At 39.1% G+C, this 10514-nt stretch overlaps 1 pseudogene; it reads left to right on the plus strand.

Annotated features, from left to right (window-relative positions):
- The first annotated feature begins 9806 nt into the window (after window positions 1–9806).
- LOC126030782 (selenoprotein K-like) lies at window positions 9807–10181 on the plus strand (annotated as a pseudogene).
- The last annotated feature ends 333 nt before the right edge of the window (window positions 10182–10514 follow it).

Below are 10514 nucleotides of genomic sequence, written 5' to 3' on the forward strand. Positions count from 1 at the left end.
ACATCTACATTTCACAGGACTTTTTCCATGAGGTCAGCTGGGCTCACTCTAGCTTTATCTGGGCCCAACAGTGACCTGATGGGCATAGGTTAGCTGTAGTCCAGCCAGGCCTTCTCATTTTCTCCTGAAGGACTGAGATGATGCTCAGTCTTAGGAATTTGCTTCAGGAACAATTTGTGATTTATTAAGATATAAATTAGGCTTTGTTGCTGGGTCTTTTTCCTGGGTCAATATACAAGATTTATATCCTCCTTACTGGCCCAGGAGTGTGTGACTCAAAGAGCTCCAGTGTTCTGGGCTACTGGGTTATTCTGGATGCAACCTGGATCTCAGCAGGATCTTTGCAGGCCAGACCAACAGCCAACAGCAGGGAAAGAGGCAATATGTGCCATTTATTTAAAGAACAGCTTTACAATTTCTTTGTAGCTTACTGTTAACAATGCTATCCATTTATTAAAGGATAAAATGTAGTTTTTAATCTTTATAAGGAAGTTCTACCAGCTTCAGATATATTTTCTCATTAGCTCCCTATAGTCAAGAGTTGCTAAGTTCATCTTTTTGATGTGTAGACAGACTCAGAAAAGTGACTAGTCCAAGTGACTAGTCTACAGTCAGTAAACTAGATTGGGTGCAATTCCAGCACCCAAGTTTGTGCATTCTCTGAGCCCTTTTTATCTACTGTTTTTATTTTAGTTTATCATCAACATCCATTTTCTTTTTGTCAGAGAATAGTTTAGTATTTCCATTTTATGGAACAAATTGACACAAAGATATAATTAAATTTTTTTTTGCCTCCTGCCACTCTTTTTCTGGTGACTTTAGGTCCCTTTCTTGTTGAAGGTTAAGAGATTCTTTCACAGACTAATTTCTACTCTGAATCCAGAAATTATGTACTGACACTTCATGCTGATCTTTGACTCCAACTTGCCCACTGCATCTGATGGAGTTTATACCAGCAGCTACAGGGAAAGGACACCTCCTTTCCTTGCATATCCTCCTAAAAGTTTATATTGCTTAAAACTGTTCTTTTTGACTCTTTTTTGACTTTGATCTTAAGCAAATGCTGGCTAAACTCTCCTTCTCTGTTCTCCTACAATGGGCATTTTGTTCTAAATAGTGTTTTGCAGTCATATTTGGTGAAACTTCTCTAATAGCTTGGAACTCATTTTCCCAATAGGGATTTTAGACACAATTCCCCCTAAATTAACAATTTTCCCAAGTCCCATTCTAGATGTATGGCTACCCCATGCTACACTAGTTGGAAGAGAACTGGCTTTCTTTTGCACAATTCTATGTGCATTTTCTAAGACAATGGTATCCAACCACCATCCTATAGGTATAGAAATATTGAAAGCAAAGGGTTTACTGCAGTAGTATAACTGCCAGTATGTAGACAGGTCTGGTCCATGGGTGTATAAAGTTGAAGAGCACTAGTCTAACATAGGTATGTATATGTATGTGTGTTATCAGCCAAAAAACCTGCCTAAGATAAATCAGGGTTAGGATCGATAAAGTACATATCTGTTTCCTCTGCCTAATTTAGACAGTAAACTTCATGTGCTCTTCATAACACCTCAAAAGGTCTGTTGCATTTGAAGAGTCCTCAAGGAATGTTGGCACATAGAGATAAGAGTGATCTAAAGTCATCTGAAAGGTCAGACATCCAAGAGGTTGGAGTTCTGAGGATCATCTTCTCTGTGTGTACAAGCATATATGTAGACACATACATAAACACATAAGACATCTTCCCATTTTTAAGTCATCATTTGCAAGAGACTATTTGGGCAATGCTGTGGGCACACTGAAGAAATCCCAGGGCATGGGCTAGCTATACCACGGAAACCCCATTGTTACTTTGCTCCCTCACTGTCCCAATCCAAAATGTGCTGTGAGACCAAAAAAAAGTTGAAACTCACTCAAATGAAGATGGTCAATGTATCTTGTGCAGATTGTACAGAGGGTCAGCACAGACACTAGTACAGAACATTATCCTGGTGGGAGTCCATCTACAAATTAGGCACAGCTTCACAGGATCCCAGCTTTATGCCTTCTGAGATTTATGTCCTTTTTTAAATGTGCCAACATTTGTTCTTAATAAAACTCTTTCTTAGTATAGCACCACTTATTCTCTTGGATCTAGTTGTTCATTCACTCAAATAAGCCTTCATGTCATCTGGGTATACTGGGTACTTTTTTTTAAAAATTTATTTAAAGAAAATGCATCACATAGTTGACATAACTGATCATAGTATATTTGTTTTAGAAAGACCAAAGCAACATGATTTAAAAAAATAGAAAATTGAAAGAAAAACTAGAGATGGAAGAGAAAGGAAAGAAAAAAAGTTCAGTAGCAAGTATATTTTTGAAAATTATTGAATTACCAATAAACTCATTAAAGCACTAGCAGAAAGTTTAGTAAGCTCTTCTTTTTTTTTTTAAAGGATAAGAGTTAAAAAAAATACAGTAATAACTGTGTAAGAGTGGCAATTGTTGTTGTTTGCATAGGCCCAGAAAAATATGGGGAAAGGAAAAGCCTTGGCCTAGATACAAGGAGACCTTAACACACTGAGTACTTTTTCTGGTCCAGTGGTGATAAAAATTCTGGAAAGCAGGAAACTATACTCACCTCTGCATTAGAGATACTGAACAAGATAGTGAGATTGCCCTTGGCCCATTAATAATAGAACATATGTTCAGAGTCAGATGTCCTTGCTTCTAGTTCTAAGGAATAATCCTAGATAAGTGGTTATTGAGAGATGTCATTAAAAAAAAAACACATACAGGGAATATTATCTTATGACAAGTGGATGGTCTCCCCAATTTGGGTAATTATCAGTATCTTCTGGGAGCTCTTTTGAAAATTTAGATTTGGGGGAAAAAAGAAAAGAAAACTTACATAGATTATCTAGGTCCTATGTGGGGGGGGGGGGCATACTCAGTGTTGCTTTAGACATGCTCGTGGCTCTGCACTCAGGGATCACCCCTGGCAGGAATCAGAGGACAATATGGGGGCCAGGGATCTAAACTGGTCAGCTGTAAGCAAGGCAAGCACCCTACCTGCAGTACTATCTCCCCAGTCCTTCTAGGTCCTCCTATTTTAGTGGTGTCTTATTTGAAGTCCAGAAATCTGCATTTTAACTAAATTCTGTTTGATTTACATTTAATCATCATCATCTTTTTGTTTTTATAGGGTCCACACATCACAGTGCCCAGGACTACAGATGCTAAACCCTGAGATGTGAGCCTGATGATTTGGAGCTCAGAATACTAGGACCAAAGTTGTACAAGTCACCAGGTCACATGTCACAGGCCACAGGTGCTCAGGCACTATGTAATGCCAGGGATCAAACTTAGTTCTAGCACATACTAAGCCTGTGCTCCACTACTGAATCCATCTCCCCATCTCCCCATCCCCTGAAGGGCTCCTGAAAACAGGAACGATTTGGATCAGCTCTGGTTTGGAAGATAAGCCTCTCTCAGTGATGAAGTAACTTGGCAGAGTTGATCCAAGAGAGGTGCGATAAGAAAGAACAAAAACAATGTGGACCTTTAAAAAAAATCTGAAGTGGCAAAAAGCCGTTTCAGTACTGATTTGCTGATTTCCCATGACTCCCCCAAAACAGCTGAGACTGCAGTTCCCTGTTCACACACTGATGAATGGGGCTCTGTGTGCTCCCAGCCGCCACTACTACAATACACACATTATTATGGCGGAGGGCCCAAGAGCCCGTCCTTATGAACCCCTTGGTCTCCAAGGTCCCTGGGTGGGCTTGCCTTAGATCCTCTTTCTCCTTTATGCCCTCTCTCCAGCTGACAGGCTGCAAGGGCTGCTGCTACCCCTTTGCCCCTTCTTTCATTAAAATCTCAGTTCTATAGACTTCGTCGGGATCAAATGACCGTATTTTCCTGTCTTCTGTACTCCTGGAAGCCTGGCTCTGGGGCTCCTGTAGGGAGTCCAGAGGCCTGAGTGTATTTGGGATGACAGAGGCTTAATCTCCCTTCCTGTTTTTACCACCCGCCCTAGAAGCAGACACTTCCGTGACTAGAACTAGAGATTGTAATAGGTTTGGCCTGGTAACCCAGAAAGGCTTGAAAAGTCCCAGGTTTGCTGCTGACTGGGACGTTCGAGATAGGAACTGGCTGCAGATCCCAGCCGTCCAGTGTAGATAATCCCTGAAGTAAACAATGAAATAGCCTAAATCCTTGCCAGTGATAAGGTGGTGGTTACCCATCACATAGCCCCTTCTGAGCACTCTTTTTCACAGATTTATTTCATTTGTATTGCGCAGTGCAGACTTGAGGTTGTTCTCAGACTCAATTTACAGAGGACAGAAACTTAATATGGTTAACTTGTCACTGTCACACAGCCAGCTAATAAACAAACTCTTGAAGGCTGGAGAAAGAAAAGAAAGCTGTCAAGTGTTGCTTAATGGATCATCATTATCATGAACTTATTTTTTTTGTTTGTTTGTATTTTTTGGACCGTACCTGGTGATACTCAGGGGTTACTCCTGGTTCGTGCTCAGAAATTGCTCCTGGTAATTGCTCCGAGGACCATATGGGATGCTGGGGATCAAACCCAGATCCAATCCAGATCAGCTGTGTCCAAGGCAGACGCCTTACTCCTGTGCTATCACTCCAGCTCCTAAACTTATTTTTGATATTGATGGAACAGTCGCCATCAATATTAAAAGCTAGACTAACCAGTATCAGGGAAATCCCCCAGGGCCCATTTAATTATTATCTTTTCCTCCCAAATAGGCACAATTACTGTCACTAAAAATGAGATGATTTGTTTATAAGGATTTTTTTTTTTGAGAAGAGGAGGGTTTGGGTCATATCCAGAGGTGCCCAGAGCTTACGCCTGGTAGTGCTTAAGGGAGTCTAACACAGTTTGACTGCACATAAGGCAAGTACCTTATCCTCAATACTGTCTCTTTGGCCCACCGTATTTGTGAATTTTATACAAATGGGACAGTATTTTATGCATTCTGTTTTTCTAACTCCTACCTCACCACACACACACACACACACACACACACACACACACACACACACACACACACAGTCAGTGTTTAGTCTATAGTATTGTTCTAAGGGTTTTGTTTGTTTTGGGGCCACACTCAGGGGTTACTCCTGATTCTGTATTCAGAAATCAATCCTGACAGGCTTGGGGGACCATATGGGTTGCTGGGAATTGAATCTGGGTCCATCCCAGGTTGGCCGCATTCATGGCAAACACCCTACCACTGTGCTATCGTGCTGATCCCAATGTTCTAGGGTTTGTTTAAAAGCAAGTTTACACATTTTAAATACTATAAAGGTTGCCACAACTGATTTATGAATTCATCTACTGCTAATCATTTGCATAGACTTTGATTTGAGTCCATCACAAATAATGCTGCTTGTGTTAGGTACGCCCTAACAGCCCAGTGATAAGACAAAGAGACCACAGGTGATGCAAGTTACAAAGCAGGGTTTATTAAGCATGCAAGGTTCTAACTGCTTCTGTCGCAGGTTCGGGTTCAACCCCGAGTCTAAGGGATTCAGAGTTTATATAGCCATTATCAGCTTGTTCATGTGTCAGGGCTGGACATTCAGCCCCAGGAAGCAGATAACAAGAGATACATAATTCAAATGGTACAAGGCCGGTTTTGACAAGGCTCTTGCTCTTCCTGAGCATACAGATGTGGGAGAGCAGATACATAGATAATAGTTTGTGAAGGTGAGACATAAAATGGATGGATAATATGCCAGGCCCTTACTTTAGCATGTCCTTACACTTGCAACATTCCTGCTCATGTCTCTTGCTACCTGCATTGCTATGGGCCATATACTAGAAGGGTATGTGTGTATTCAGTTTTAGTAGATAGGGTTTAAGAGCTGTGCAAATGGCTATACTAGTTCATATTCAAAATAAAGAGAGGACTGGAAGAACCACATTCTTACCAATACTTGATATTGTTAGCCTTTTAAATTTTTACTCTTCTGGTATTGTATTTTAATTTGCATTTTCCTGATGGCTAGTGAAGCTAGCACTTTTATTTGTCTATCTACTGCCTCAATCTGGTCTTTTGCACATTTTTCTATTGTCTATTTTCCTCTTGGTGATATGTAGTAATTCTTTATATTTTCTGGACACAAGTCCTTTGGCAGTAAGGGATTGCAAATAACTTTTCCTTTTTGTAATTGCATCATTCCTTTTTTTTTTCATTTTAATTGTTTTATTTAAGTTCTGTGGTTACAAAATTGTTCATTGTTGGGGTTAAGTCATACAATGTACACCATCCTTCACCAGAGTGTCCTTCCCATCACTGTCACCGATATTTCCATTTCCCTCCCAGTCCATCCCCTCACCCTTTCCTTGCTCTAGGCAGGCAAATTCTCTTTCTCTCTCTCTCTCTCTCTCTCTCTCTCTCTCTCTCTCTCTCTCTCTCTCTCTCTCTCTCTCTCTCTCTCTCTCTCTCTCTCTCTCTCTCATCATTCTTTTTTGTTTGTTTGTTTTTTGGGTCACACCCAGCAGTGTTCAGGAGTTACTCCTGGCTCTATGCTCAGAAATCGCTCCTGGCAGGCTCGGGGGACCATATGGGATGTCAGGATTCAAACCACCAACCTTCTGCATGAAAGGCAAACTTACCTCCATGCTATCTCTCCGGTCCCGACTTTCTCTCTCTCATCATTCTTTTTTTTTTTTTTTTTTTTTTTGGTTTTTGGGCCACACCCGGTAACGCTCAGGGGTTACTCCTGGCTATGCGCTCAGAAGTTGCTCCTGGCTTGGGGGACCATATGGGACGCCGGGGGATCGAACCGCGGTCCGTCCAAGGCTAGCGCAGGCAAGGCAGGCACCTTACCTCCAGCGCCACCGCCCGGCCCTCTCTCATCATTCTTAATGTTTTTATTTTTAAATGAAAAGAAGGCTCAAATTTTAATATGGAACAATTGATTAATATTTAGTTTTTAAATTCTGCTTTTTGTTATATAAAAATTCTATCTAGCCTTATATGTTGATACTTTTAATATAATAACTTTAATTGATTTACTATTAATTCTGATACTTTTCCTATAAATTTCTTTATATGTCCTACTTGAGAAATCACATAATCTACAAATACTGTTTATTTTGTTTCTCTTAACAATTTGTAAAATTTTTTATTTATTCAACTTTATTGCAAAGAGTAAGGACAATAATAAATTTGAAATGGATATAGGACATATCCTTCTTTTATTCCCAAAACATATGAGGACTATATTTGAACATTAAGTACATTATTTATTAGAGGTAATTTTTGTAGGTACTCTTCCAGTTCAAAACATTTTCCTTCTATTCCTATTTTTCTAAGAGGCCTCCTGTCTCCTTTTTTATTTAATCAGTAGAGATTTAATTTTATCAAATGCTTTTTTTCTTAATTTATTGAGTGGATCAATGATTTTTTTTCTGTATTATATCACTGTGGTAAATTATGGTGATTGATAGTTGAACATTGAGGTAATCTTGCATTCCTGGAATAAAACCCACCTTGACTGTGATGAATTTTGCTTTTTTTTTTTATATTGTTGGGTTCAGTTTAGTAGTATTTTGGTTCAAGATTAGCATCTATATTCAGAAAAAAGAAATGTCCAGTAATTTTCTTTTTTAATCAGTCAGCTATTACTATTAAAATAATAGCACTCAAGAATGAGTTGAGAGGTCACTTGTTTTCTATACTTTGCAAGGTTTTGTGTAAACTATTGTTATTTGATATTGAAATATTTGGAAAAATTCATTGGCTAAGCCCTATAGACTGGAGTATTCTTTGTTGAAAGATTTTTTTATTATAATCTTTATTTAATTAAATAAAAATATAAATTGAAATATTATCATATTTAATCATTGTACGCTGTATTGTTATATCATTTTCTTTTTAATTCCTGACAATGATTTAGGATCATTCCTCATCCTTTGAAAAATTTGTGGGGTTAGTGGGGAAGGGTAGAGAGAATAAAAGAAAACAAAGAAAAAAGTTAGTTCTAGGAGCTTATCAATTTTATTTGTTTTTGTAAAAGATGACTTCTGGGTTTTGGATTTTTTTTTTTGTTGTTGTATTGTTTTGTATCTTAGGGTTTGATTTGCTATTCTTTATTAAAATCTTAAGATGGCAATTGGTCATTCTTTCTTCATTTCTAGTGACACATTTAAGGCTATAAATTTCTCTTAAGTATGCTTTGGCTTCATGCCATAGTTTTTAGGTTTCTGTCTTATTTTCCTTTCATTTCACTAAAATATTTTCTAACTTATGAATACTTCCGCATAGATTCATGGAATATTCAGAAATGTATGGTTTCATTTTATATCACATTAACCTGGTCAACGATCAAACTCTTTAGAAATGACTCAGACTTTCTGTAATTTTCTTTCTTGAGCATCTCTTTGAGGGGGAAGTCTCAACAGAGGTCCCAAGGAACTTATCCTTCCTTCTAGATTGAATTCTTTGTCATCTCAAGCACCACAAGACTCCTTAAAATTTGGGTCAACCAAGTTACTCAGTTGCTGCTTAAACAGCAACAAGAACCAATGAGAAAAGTGACTAAAATCCTTTGCCCATGCCTTGTTTCTGGGATCTTTGTTTACTATCTCACATAGGCAGTCTTTGATGACTTCAAATAGATTTAAAAATATCTTGTTCACATTATTAATAGTTCTTATCAAGAAATGGTCTGATGGGGCTGGCGAGGTGGCGCTAGAGGTAAGGTGTCTGCCTTGCAAGCGCTAGCCAAGGAAGGACCACAGTTCGATCCCCCCGCGTTCCATATGGTCCCCTCAAGCCAGGGGCAATTTCTGAGCGCTTAGCCAGGAGTAACCCCTGAGCATCAAATGGGTGTGGTCCGAAAAACCAAAAAAAAAAAAAAAAAAAACAAAAAAAAAACAAGAAATAGTCTGAAATGAGACAGTCTGCCAGCCATACCAAAAAGGTATCCTGAAGCCTGGGTTTAGGCACAGCTTTATGAAACTCCAGAATCCCCAGCCAAAGCTGCTTGGCGGTTGATGGACAGTTGGGGGAAAGGAGACCAACAATGGAATTCAAAAGGAATGTAAAAAAAAAAAAAATCATCCTTGTTTCCCTGATCTCTCCTTTAGCTTTTTTCATGACTTTTGTTTGAGTCCTTTGGATTACCTATTATCATTTAGCTTCAGTTTTAGAATGTGCTTAACACATGTCAGATATTTTCATTAATCTTTTGGAGTCAATTGCTTTCTGATCTTTGTTCACAAGATGTCTGAGACTTCTGTCTCCCACCCACCCCCATTTTTTTCCCCAATTCTTTGTCATTCTAGTCTAAAACCAAGATGTCAACAGAAAAAAAAAAAAGGAAATTGTCCTGTAATTCTGTATGTTCATTTGTGGCTTTGGTTGGCCCCAGAGAAGCAGCTGATGCAAGCTTCAGAGAGCTGTTCTGAAGCTTCCCCTGCAGTAGTTTCTTCTTGGTCAACAGGAATGCTATGCATGGCCACATCTCTTGTTTTCCTTTGGTAGGAAGTCTCTTATGGAGAAGCTTTGCAGTTTAGCTCTAAACATGCATTGAGACCGAACCTGACTTTGACTCCCTGAATAGAATTCTCTCTCTTATTTCTCTTTCACCTTATTTCTCTGAACCTTCTTTATATTATACATTTTACCATGCAATTGCCTCTGTGTTTGTCTTTACTTGAAGCTTGAGACCTTTGAGTTCTGTCAATCGAGGCAACAACATGGACTTTTTATTTGTATTTAAAATTTTTCATCTCTGGGGGCCCAAGTTGGTCGGTCGCCTGGAAGCAGGCAGCGCGGGGGCAAGATGGTCTACATCTCGAATGGACAAGTGTTGGACAGCTGGAGTCAGTCCCCATGGAGATTATCTTTTATAACAGATTTCTTTTGGGGAATAGCTGAGTTTGTGGTTTTGTTTTTCAAGACGCTGCTTCAACGAGATGTGAAAAAGGGAAAAGGCTACAGAAACTCATCTGATTCCAGATACGATGACGGAAGAGGATCACCAGGAAACCCTTCTAGAAGAATGGGCCGAATCAATCATCTTTGGGGGCCTAGTCCTCCAATGGCTGGTGGATGAGGAAGGAAAACGTCTGCTATAAGAAGCAGACAGCTGGACATGCACATTCATGGTAGAAGGAAACCATCAGGAGTGAAGGGCTGACCATGCCGGACTAACAGTACCTCTCCACAGGGACTGCTCTGTGTTCTAGCAGATGAATAAGGTTATGCTGGGAATTCCCTCCACAGGGATCTGGCATGACTGATACGCAGTTTGATAAATGCACATGTTGGTCTCATTTTTGGGTATAGTTTCTGAAAGTGTTAATATAGTTTTAGTAAGTGAATATTTTGAGGTTCTAAAGCTGATGTCTCATCTTTATATAATTATAGTAAATCGACAGGAGAATAAAAGGCCACATATCCAATACTGTAGTATCACCCACTTCAGATATCTGTTTCAGAAATAGTTCTATTGTTAATTTCTTCTCACTTATAAATAAATCA

Source organism: Suncus etruscus, chromosome 15 (assembly GCF_024139225.1).
Source record: "Suncus etruscus isolate mSunEtr1 chromosome 15, mSunEtr1.pri.cur, whole genome shotgun sequence".
In the NCBI taxonomy this organism is placed as follows: domain Eukaryota; kingdom Metazoa; phylum Chordata; class Mammalia; order Eulipotyphla; family Soricidae; genus Suncus; species Suncus etruscus.